An 11,265-nucleotide genomic window follows, 5' to 3' on the forward strand; every position below is an offset into this window, starting at 1 on the left:
GGGTGACCTCGTGAGAGTACAAAGAGATCCAAGGTTGGTCACTACCTAGAGGTGTGTGGGAGAGACCACACTATGAGTTGGGTGAGGCAGGGCCTGGGAGTCATGGGGTGGAGTGAACAGATTTCACCAGGCCAATCAGAGTCAAATTGGGCGGCCTAGGGGGAGGGCTGAACGTAGGAAAGATGGGTAGGCTGCGCGGGAGGAGGGCTCTACACAGAGACCATGGTGGCTGTTCCTCCAGCCCTCACCCTGAAGCCACACAACTCACTCTCTCCTCGCACATTTCTGGAGCCTCCCGAGTTGCTGTTCCTCCGCCGGAGCCCAAGGTGAGTGCCTGCGAGCGAGCGAATCTGTGCGCGGGCCCTTTAAGAGGGTTTCCTGCGGCCTTCTGTCTCACCAGGTGGATGGAATCCCCACTGATTTTCACAGCCGGACGTTGTGGGGGCATCTCTTTCTGGGACTGGTGCTCTAGGCTGGGGATCCCTGTGTGGGGCTGGGGCCCCTCTGGGAGACCTCTGCAGCTGAGATATCCCTCCTGATGCTCAATCACCCAACAAGGGCATGGGGCCAGCCTGTTTTGCGACTCTGCCCCTCCTACCAGTCTCTGTATGGCCTTTTCTCTGTATCATTAGTTATAGGAGTTCCGTTCGGCTAGTCTTCAGATGGTTCTCCAGTCTGATTGTTCTATAATTTAGTTGTAATTTTAATGTGGTCACAGCGTTTACCTACTCCGTTCGCCATCTTGCCCAGGGAACCCAGCCCTGTCTGGTTTAAGTCGTGATTAGATTTGACAGTAGTGAATTGGGGACTGCTGTGGGGTGTACTGGCACACACTTCCTGAGAGTTAAGGATGGGAACCCAGATCTCGATGCCAGCTTCTTCCATCTCCCCTCTTACTTGGCTAAGGAGAGACACGAATAGAACTGGTTTGGCTTCTTTGGTAGGGACAGCACTAACTATTCCCCAGGACGAAGCACACCTCTCAATATTCTGCCATAAATGCCTTTTGGACACTGAGAAAAAGTAGCAATGTAGGGAGAGGACAGAGCAAGCTTTAGGTGGGGGAAGAGGCCCTGCCCCAGGAGAAAACCCCCAACTCTCCCAGGAAGCCTTATGTCACTGCGGGTGGTTGAGTCTTCATTCTTTGGAAGCATACCACCTTATTTATGAATCTGGTCCTTTTGCCAAGCATTGCCCTCTGCATCCTGGATCTCCAAGCTACTTTTAAAGAATGCCGAGGACAGAAGCTGGGCCTTCTAGCACCTTGGATCCTTAGGGGCTCTGAGCCCAGGCTTTGGAGCAGTGGGCACGGAGCAGCTGCCCCTTGGCAGAGTGAGCGAACAGACCTGACACCGCGGCAGAGTGCCCAAAGCCGCACACCCTCTAAACTGTGATTAAGCCAGGGGCAGAGCTCAGCCCCAGGGGTAGCATAGCCCACGCTCCTGGGCTAGGAACATTTCAGACTCACACTGGCTTGGCTCTGGGGCTGCCTGTGGCCAGCTGGGACACTGAACCATTTACTCGTTCTGTCGGCAGCCCCGAAGAACTGGAGCCCTTCCCCTGTGGGTAAAATCTAAATTTAGCCCCAAAGAAGCTGCCTTCCCAATTTGTTGGAGAAAAGCTCTTTTTGCTGGAATGGGCTTTTTTGCTTGATTAAGTGGGAGGACCCACATCTGGGAATATATAAACTTTATTGTCCTTGGATGACAAAACGGTTTTCTTGCCTACTGGTTTTCCGCTGCTTTAGCCTGGAATATGATGGTCTCTGCTTATGACTGTGTTGGCCAGGGGGAGGTATTTCATTATGGACTGGTCTCCCATGGTCTGCACCGAGGCTGGAGTTGACACCTGGGGACCTTATCTTGTTCCCATTTCATCTCCTGGGGCTGAGCCCTATGGGTTCAGACACAACAGAGAGCAGGAGGCTGGATCTCTTGCATGATCCTAGGAGAACATGAGGCCTGGTTTGCATCCTCTTAGACCAGATTTCAGAATTATAGAAGGCCTGAAACATCCTAGGGCTTCCTCGTAAGGCTCCACAGTTTAAAATCTCAGGGGCCACCCTGGACCCACATTAGAGTGAATCCAAGACTCTCATATTGGAAAGATACCAGCCCTAGGGGGTTCTCAGGGCAAAGAAAGACTTTTAGAACTTCTCCTGGCCCAGAGCAGTCTTCTTAGGTGATCCCCATCCTGGATCCCCTCTGCCATTTGTGTTTTGTATAAGTAGTTTTGGGAACCGACAGGGGAACTTTCCTTTAAAAGTCAGCTCCCCTAGTTCACGGTCATGCCCTTTTTGATAAATATTTCCTTTGGTGTCCAATGACACAGGCCCTGGCTAACTCATCTGTGCAAGAACTTTGAAATACGGGGCAGAGAGCAGTGGACTTGGAATCAGAAAAGCTGGGTTGCTGGGTGGTCTAGTTTTACTGCTTATTAAACTGAGTGACATTGGGCAAAGTACCACCTCCAAACTTCTGTTTCTTTGTCTGGAAAATGGCAATAATCAGACTGTACTCATAGCTCTGTTGTCAGCAACAAGCTTGAAGAAGTTATATATTTTCAGAAGCTCTTTGTAGAAGTAGACTGCCTTCTCCACGAAATGATCTGAGGTGGTAGCAAATGTTTGCTTCTCATGCTTCCTCCTCCTTCCACCCCATGAAATCTCTGTTATCTCAAAGAGCCCCCTAAAGGACACAGGGGACTTAGTAGACCACAGGAACTACTCAGAGGGGAAAAATGTAATGATTTCAATGCTATGGTCATCATCCGAGTCTGGCATATTTACTAATCAGTACCTAGAGTTTGGTCATTTTTCCAGGCTATTTCGCACAGCATTCAGCATTAGCCCTGGAATAAGCTTTCCTATTTAACAATGATTGATAGAATAGAAAGAAATTAGACTAAGTTTATAAGAAATTAGGCTCTGGGTGAGGAAGAATCGGAAAGATACCCTCTTGCTGTAATTTTCCAGGATGCCCTGGACAGCCCCCAGAAGTTGTCTGTATGGAAAGAGCTCAGGAACATTTTACAAGCTAGTAAAACATTGTTAGAGGGGGTGATAGATTCTTTGGAATTTATCTGCATGGCTGACGTCGCTTTCTGAGCACAGGGAGCCAAACTGTCTCGATGTTTGTGGCCCCTTCTGGAATTGTCTCCCAGTAGTTAATCCCAAGTGACCCTTAGGCCACTTCCCTGTCAGAAACTATTGGTTTGCAGCAAGCAGGGGTCCTTTCTGGGTCCCTGCAGTTGGCAATGAGCTCGTCCTTCATTCTGAAACAGAAAAGAAATTGATGGCTTGTTTGGCTGAGGCCCTCTCCCTGGCAGACGCGTGTCTGGGCTGTCCGAGCCTTACGTTTTAGACCTTTGTCTCTTTGCCTCTACAGGCTGTAGCGATGGGCACCCTCCCTAGCTGGTCCGCATCCATAGGCATTCCGCACAATTTTCTGCCCCAGCGTGGAGGATTTGAATGTGGCTTCCAGCAATAGACTGGCAGCACCCTGCTATCGCGCTGAGCCCCCAGCTTGGTCGTAGTTGACAATGTCACATCATCTTTCCTAAGATTGAGTTATCACAAAATGATGTTCATTTTAATTTGGACATTTGGAGGATGTGGCAATGGGCCTAGGGAAGGGACGTGGGAACGAGTGAACATTTACGGAGCACCTACTATGAGCCGGCCACTGTGCTTAAATATTTTAATGTATGTGATCACATTTAGCTCTCAAAACAACTCCCTAGGATAGAGCATTACAAATCTCATGTTACGGATTTGGGGGTAAGGTCTGGAGAGCTAAAAATAAAACGAAGAGTTACATGGCCTTTAAAAAAACTCTTTGGAAGACTGGCTCCTCAACGGAGGTGGTATCAACTTCTGCTGGGAGGATTAAAACAATGATCCCAATGTCACTGTAACAGGGACCTGCTGAGACCCTATTCAATAGACCCAGGCTCCTCAAGAGGCCAACGTGAAGGCACCCAATAGTACAACGGGATTTTCTCAGCAGTTGACTCTCTCCCCATCCAGCGGGACAGTTGAGGACAACCAAACTTTGCCATCCCTCTCCTCTAGGACAGGGTGACCCTTCAGAGATCAGCGGCTTTCAAGAAGGCTTTGCAGATCTCCAGCGCTGCGTGCCAGCACTGTTCCAAAATTTTTATGCTGCCCAGACCAGCCTTGGGAAACTGGCATCGCTCTCCAGCTGGCGAGACCCGGAGTGACTCATCTGGCCACGGGAGCCTGTGCAGCAGCACGCCCTCCTGCCTGTTGGGGCCTTGGCCATGACCACGGCAGAGGCTGGCTCCCCACCCCATGCTGCTGGCTGCCCAGCCCTGAGCGGGAGCATTCTGGAGGCAGTGAGCGCAGCTGGTGTGCCCCCCGCATCCGGCCAGCCTGCTTCGCCTGGAGCTCCATCCAGCATAACTGAGGGTGTGGAAGACGATTTCTTTCTCCCAAAGCCCCGTGACTGAGCTGAGACCACAGGGATCTGCAGTCCCCCTTCAGCCAGAGACAGCAAAGATGTTTATCCCCCAGAGACAGGCGTCCCCTGGGTGTGAGGTGGTGACCCTGAGGGGTGGCTGCCACTGGCTGTCCTTGGGAAAGGTCTGCCACTTTCTGACCTGGTGCTGACCTTAACTCGAGTGGCAGCCACTCCCCTGCCATTTGCTCCTACAGTCAGAGTGGGACAGATGACGCCATGGCACTTTTCGGAGTGCTGAAGTTTTGACAAATTCCAAGGAACATCAAAGTGCAGAACAACAGCCAATACATCATAGCTTGTCACCAGGGCCCCCACCCCTGATTATCACATTAAATCAGCAATGGGCACATTTCAGCTGAAGCTCAACAGACGCCTACTGGAACTCACAGTTTTTCCTTCCAGAGTTAAGCAAATATGGCAATGGTTACACTTAAAAATCTGTGCTCGCTAGTCTACATTTAGCAGCAGAGCCTTCACCACAAGCACACACATGCGCGCGCGCACACACACACACACACTCTCACTCACACACTCACACACACTTCCCAGCTGAGAAAGGGGAGCATTGCTTAAGAACGCTAGGTCATTGAGCTGAGGTAGCCCAGTAGAATAGAAAGCAGAGTTAGGTTCTAATCCTAGCTCTGCCATGTAATGGCTTGAAATCTTTAGCGACTAGTTAACAGTTCTGGGCCTCAGTTTCCTCAGGGTAAAATAAGGACTATAAATCAGCAGTTCAGCATTCGGTTCTTGCCTAGGAACCATGGACGGCGTTTGCTAGACGTTCATATTGGTCTCTCGATGTGTTTATTGTGTGTAACTTTTGGGATGCGGTAAAGAGAAAACCTTTTTTTTTCACTACAGATTTGCAGAGGCATGCTTGTGTGTCAAGGGGAGGAAGGCCGCTCACGGCTTGAGTTTCAGGTTATGAAGGAAATACTTTCTGGGCTGGTATTTCCCTGGGTAAATGCTCACTGGGGGTGGGAGCGGAAGGTAACTTCACAAAGAGCTTATGCTGGTCTTCAGAACTGTTTTCCCCGAACGCTGGAGCATCCAAAGAAAGCAGAGCTATCTGCCAGAATGTCCCAGAAAGAACAACAGGCATGTGAGTTCGACGCCACATGATCAGGCATGAGAAATGTCACATTTCTTTTATTACTTTAAGTTAAATTTGATATGCTGTTGTAGCCATTCTGCCAGGGTGGTAGAAAATTCAGTCTCAGGCCTTTGGGGAACACTCACTCCCTCCTGGTTCCTGTGAGCGTCCACCCAGGGCACTCAGGTAGGGCCCTCTGGTCTTTGGTCCACGTGGGTGGACTGCCGATGTGTTTGTTTGCCAGGTGCTCATTGTTCTCGAAGGCTGGTGGCTCTCCTGCCTCTTGGCAGAGCTTTGCTATAGGTGTAACTTCTCCCCGAGGCCCTGAGGGCTTTCAAAAAGGTGGACTGTCCCCTTTGGTCTCACCAACGTGAAGCAGGCATACAGGAGGGGGCCTTAGAATTCTTTTCAGGCTCCCTTCTCTGAAGATAACTCTTCTCCTGTCTCCCCTATCTTTCGAAGATAACCAGCAATCTTTCGGAGAGCCTTTAGAAACACAGCGAGGACCTGGGCTTCCTAGGGGTGGGCGAAAGTTTATCTAGGTTCACTAGAATTCACCAGTTCTGTTACTGAGATGAATGAGATGAGGTGAGAGAATTTGTTTCGGGACTTAATGAGGGAAATGCAGCAGAGGGATGTAAAGAATCACATGTGAAACTGGATGAGATTCTGGTCCCTCTAAATTACCTATCATTTTTTCTTCTTTCCATTTCTACCTTCACAAAGTAACCAGGGGTGGGTGGAAGGGCAGCAGGGGAAGAGGGCTCCTTTGCGGAACCCCAGAACCAGCAGAAGACACTGCCTGCCACCTACACGGCATTGACCTCCTTGTAAATTTAGAAGGCTTCCGCTCTAGGAAGCCAATCTGAGTGTCACGTGGTGGGGCAGCCATAACCCCATTTTCAGATAAAGAAACTGAGGTTCTGATGGTGTAAAACACCTGCCCGGAGTTACAGAGCTGAGAGGTAGGACAGGAGAGGCATCCAGGTCTCGTGGGGTTTTCTTCAAGACTCCTCAGTTTCGCTCACCGTGTTTAGACTGGGCTCTGGCTACGTCCATCAGTGACTCAGGACGTTAGCGTTTTGCCGGTGGTCTGGCATTCTGGAAACTTGCTGATAGGTTTCGTCTACTCTTGTTCTTATGCTATTCTTTGCTACTTTCAGGAAGAGAAGTACAACACATTTCTTATGAGCGAATATGCTGTGGGCTTTGATTTATATCTGGTGGGTCCCCAAAGACTAGGTTATGGCAAATATAAGACCGTTTTGCTAATTGTACATGCATTCACTTAATGAGGGGAGTAATCTTATAAAACTATTAATACAAGTCTCAAAGAAGAATTGCAGGAAATGTATTTCTGACTATTTAGAAGTGACTCATTCTGGGACTATTTGAAAACTATATATTATTTTTATCAGTAAGTAGAATTGCCTATAGTCAATGTTATCTCGTCACATCCAGGGATTCTAAGATCCGGTTACCCATTTCCCTCAAAACAACTGACAGCAAAGCTGAGGGAGAGAGAACCCGCCACAGTCTCTGTAAGGCTAACCCTCCCTACGCCCCACTGCAAGCTGACAACACCACACCCTCCGCTGCGAAATCACAGAAGGCAGATAAGATGAAAATTTCATTCTAGTTCTCGATAATTTTCACAGTGTGACATCAAGGTCCAAAGAGGTGCTACAACCAGAAAATCTTGGCTGGAATTTCACCCTTCGAAAGCAAAAAAGGAAAAGTAAGGAGCGCCTCGGATAGCCTTTCTGAGGGGGCTTCGTCGGAATAGGTGCTTTTGAATATTTAAATTGAAACAAAAGATGGCTAAGAGTTCCCATTCTTCAGTCATTTCCCGATTAAATATCAGACTGTAGAAAGTATTTTCTATAGACAGTACCTAATCCATTTTTCATTAGTGAGTATTTGTTCTCACCAACGTAAAGCAGGAAAATTCAACTCTGCTTGTCAGTGGATGCTCTCAGATTCAGATATTCGCTGCATGAGGCATTCTGCTCCCTAAATAACTGAGCATAGCTAAGCTTTGCTGCCTCCACAATGACCGACCATCACGAAGCAGGGCTTCAAGCTGGAGAGTGATGGGCCGACCTGGGCAGCTTTCCGCGCTTGCTCCATTCAGAGGGAGGTGGTCCAGATCTTTCTCTCCCACACAATCCCTGGGTTCAACACTTCCTGAGAAAGCTGGGCTTGTTCCCTGCTGTGCCACAAGTCTGGAATGCGGCTCTTCCTGTTAGGAAGACAATGGTCTTTATGGAAAGGCGAGAACTTGCAAGGAAGAAAGGTGTCAGCAGCAAAGAGAAGGATGCAGGGGAGGTGGCAGGCACGTAACCCCTCTATGGGTGAGCTAGGTGCCCCTGAGGGCTAGATGGTGTCTGCCTGGAGCCCAGCAGAGGTGGGAAGGAGGAGGAAGAGGGGAACAGATCAAAGAGGATAGAAAGGTAGTCTGCGGAACCAGCCTGGAGTTTTCAATACTGGCTTAGGAATCTGGGACATATCCTGTTGGGTTTTGCCACTCAAAGTGTGGTCCCAGGACGAGCAGTCACCAGAGAGCTTGCTAGAAATGCAGACTCCTAGGGCCCACCCAGATCTACTGGATCACAACCTGCATTTTCGCAAGAAATTTGTATCTTCATTCAAGCACTGCTCTAGGCTAAGAGGAAGCGAGAAAGGTTTTGGAGCTGGGAGTCATGTGATGGCAGCAGCGTTTGGGAAGGGGCCCAGCGGAGTGAGAGAGAACACTTACTTGGGGTCCATGGGAATTCCAGATGTCAGCAGGGGAGTCGGATGAGACAGTCTTTCCCAGAGCAAAGGCCTGAGGCGGGCCTCTAGCTGCGGGCCACCCCTTCACAGCAGGAATCTTGGTGGCTGTCACTGTAGCCCTAGGAAGTGGGACTCGGGAATGGACACTCCCAGGGTCTGTGGTACTGAAGTTGGGTTTCCTTGCTGTGACTGAGTCTACGCCGGACCCTGGGGATGCAGGACAGCAAGGAGGGCCCGGCTGCTCCCGGTGGCTCCGGAGCTTCTGGGAAAGGCATTTCGGAGGTTTCCTGCGGCTACAACAAGCGGTCGGGGTCTGCCTCGCAGCACCGCCGTGACCGGCTTTGCCGGGTCTCAGGACGGCCAGCTCCTGAAACCGGAGACTCCCAGGGCTCCGGCGTCTGTGCTGCTCGTGGGGTGGCAGGAGGACGGGCCGTGTGCCCCACGTCGCTGTGCAAGCACGACAGCCTGGGCATGGGAGGGGCAGGAGCCGTGTCCTATGCAAAAAGAAGCTGGGTGACACGGAGAGAACGCTTTCGATGGGAAGATTCTAGGGCTGTCAGCCTCGCAAGGAAAAGGCGTGACCTTGGTTGTCAGTTAATTCCTGCCTTTTCCAGCCGCTGCTGTGTGACTTTGGCTGGTAGCAAAACTCTCTGAGTCTTGGTCTTCTCTCTAAAAGGGAACGATAGTAGCTTCTCGAAAGCTGTGAGACCCTGGGCGTCCTTCCTGGCGCATGGACGGTTAACCAGTGTTAGTTTTTCCACCCTTCTCTCCCCGACTTGACTTGCTATTTCTCTCCTGCTGTTTCTCGCAAATAAACTTCTGAATTAAATAGTTCCCGTCTGGTAATTTTGATCAACTAGAGGGAAGACAAGTCTTAAATACATGACATTTTAAAATTTGATGGCTACGGTTTAGAATAAATGTGAGCATTTGCTGAAACCAAACCATTTCCTAAAATGTCTTTAGGGGGCCTGCTTCATGAATGGACCAGCGTGTTATTCACAGGTTAGTTATTTGATAGCAAGTGGGTTCTCCTAGGACACAAATACAATTAAAAACAGTTTGTTCTAGTGTCTATGGTTTAACTCTTGCCCACCGCATATTTTTTTCCTTCTACCGATGAGTTAATCCCTACTCTGTGAGTTCAAAAGCTAACTTCTGATGAGTCCTACTTACTCTAAATATATTCTTGAAAAATGGCTTCCACACCGGAAGTGTTCTCTCTCCTTCGCTCTCGAGAGACTGAGAGGTTATCAATGCTGCAGCAAACCTCCCCCGACGTTTTCCTCCAATCTCGACCTTGGGAACACAGAAGGCTCCTTGAACGGTCAGACTTACCTTTTCCCAGGACCGTAAAAATATATATTTTCGTTTCCTACCCCAAACACAGCATAGCTAACTTCCTATTTTTCCTGGGAGATTGTGGTAATAGGGGGAGGCCCGGGGGGTCTCTGGGATAAAGCAGCTTGTAAAACAACTGTGGGGGGATTCCAGATCTGACTTAATCAACATTTCTCAAGATCCGCAGACCAATAAAACGGCTTTCTTACCACAATTCAGCCGGCTGATTTATTTCCCTCACCCTGCCGAAGCTGTCACTGCTCAGAGCAGTTCATTTGTCAGGTCGAGAGAATTACAATGCACAGGACCCTCACCAGTGCTATCTCAGTTTATAAATTTCACGAATTACAATTTATTGCTCTGCACCCCACAGAGTCTCATATTAATAAATTGCATCTCATCTGCAAAAGCGCGTGTATACGGCTCCCTGGGACATAGGTTTGTGGTCCGAGGGCTGCGGCACGTTCGCATGGGGCCAACACACAAACATAACTGTTCCCGTTGGATCGAGCCCCCAGTCCAGTCCCCTTTGCCTCCATCTGATTCTCCCTCTTCTTGCAATGACTGTTCGCAAGCCCTGATTTCTTGTTTTTATCTCCAGGAGGATGCTACATAAATGAGACCAGACCCCATCTGTTATGTGTGTGTCGCAGTGGGAAGGGCGAGGCTGTAGGAAGAAATGAATTCCTTCCAAAATGCACAGATTTTACCTTATAGATTTCATCAACCTGTGGGTATAAACAGGATTGCGTCAACGATGCAAAACTTTCTTTTGCCAGCTCTGTCTTTACCAGCTACAAGAACCTCAACTCAAGCTTTCCGGGGGGTCCTTGCTGGGTTTCTCACGTGCTCTCAGAGGTTTGTCCAGTTGTCCATCTGCTCGGCGCCCGGAAGGCATCTCCCGTGTCCTTCCTTTTCCCCCGCTTTGGCCTCTTCCTCTGGGCAGGGCTGCTGGCTCCTGTCCAGCACCTTACAACTCCTACCCAGGACCCCTGAACCCCCTGAACCCCCTTGGCACCTTTGTTTCCTACCGAGCACCTGCTGGTGACATCCAGTTCCCACGGGACATAGCGTGAGTCCCAGCCTCTCTCAGTCTGCCGTGGATGGTGACGTCCCCGTTATGAACTGACTTGTGTCCCCCTCAAATCCATACGTTGAAGTCATAACCCCCAGGACCTCAGAATGAACTGTATTAGGAGACAGGGCTTTAAGCAGCTAATTAAGGTAAGATGAGGTCCTCAGGATGGAGCCTGATCCAATCTGACCAGTGTCCTTCTAAGAAGGATAATTGGACACAGACAGGTATGGAGGAAAGACCACGTGAAGACCCAGGGCGATGACCGCCATCCACGAGCCAACGAGAGAGGCCTCAGAAGAACCAGCCCTGCTGACACCTTGATCTCAGACTTCCAGCCTCCGGAACTGTGAGGAACTAAACGTCTGTTGTTTAAGCCACCCAGTCCATGGTGCTTTGTGATGGCCACCCTAGCAGACCGCTAATAGCGTCCCCTGCCAGGAAATGTTTGGAGTTTGCATGGTGACTAAGCTGGGTACCAGTGGGGGAGAGCCTGTGAC

This window comes from Pteropus vampyrus, unplaced genomic scaffold, assembly GCF_000151845.1.
Source record: "Pteropus vampyrus isolate Shadow unplaced genomic scaffold, Pvam_2.0 Scaffold75, whole genome shotgun sequence".
Taxonomy (NCBI): Eukaryota; Metazoa; Chordata; class Mammalia; order Chiroptera; family Pteropodidae; genus Pteropus; species Pteropus vampyrus.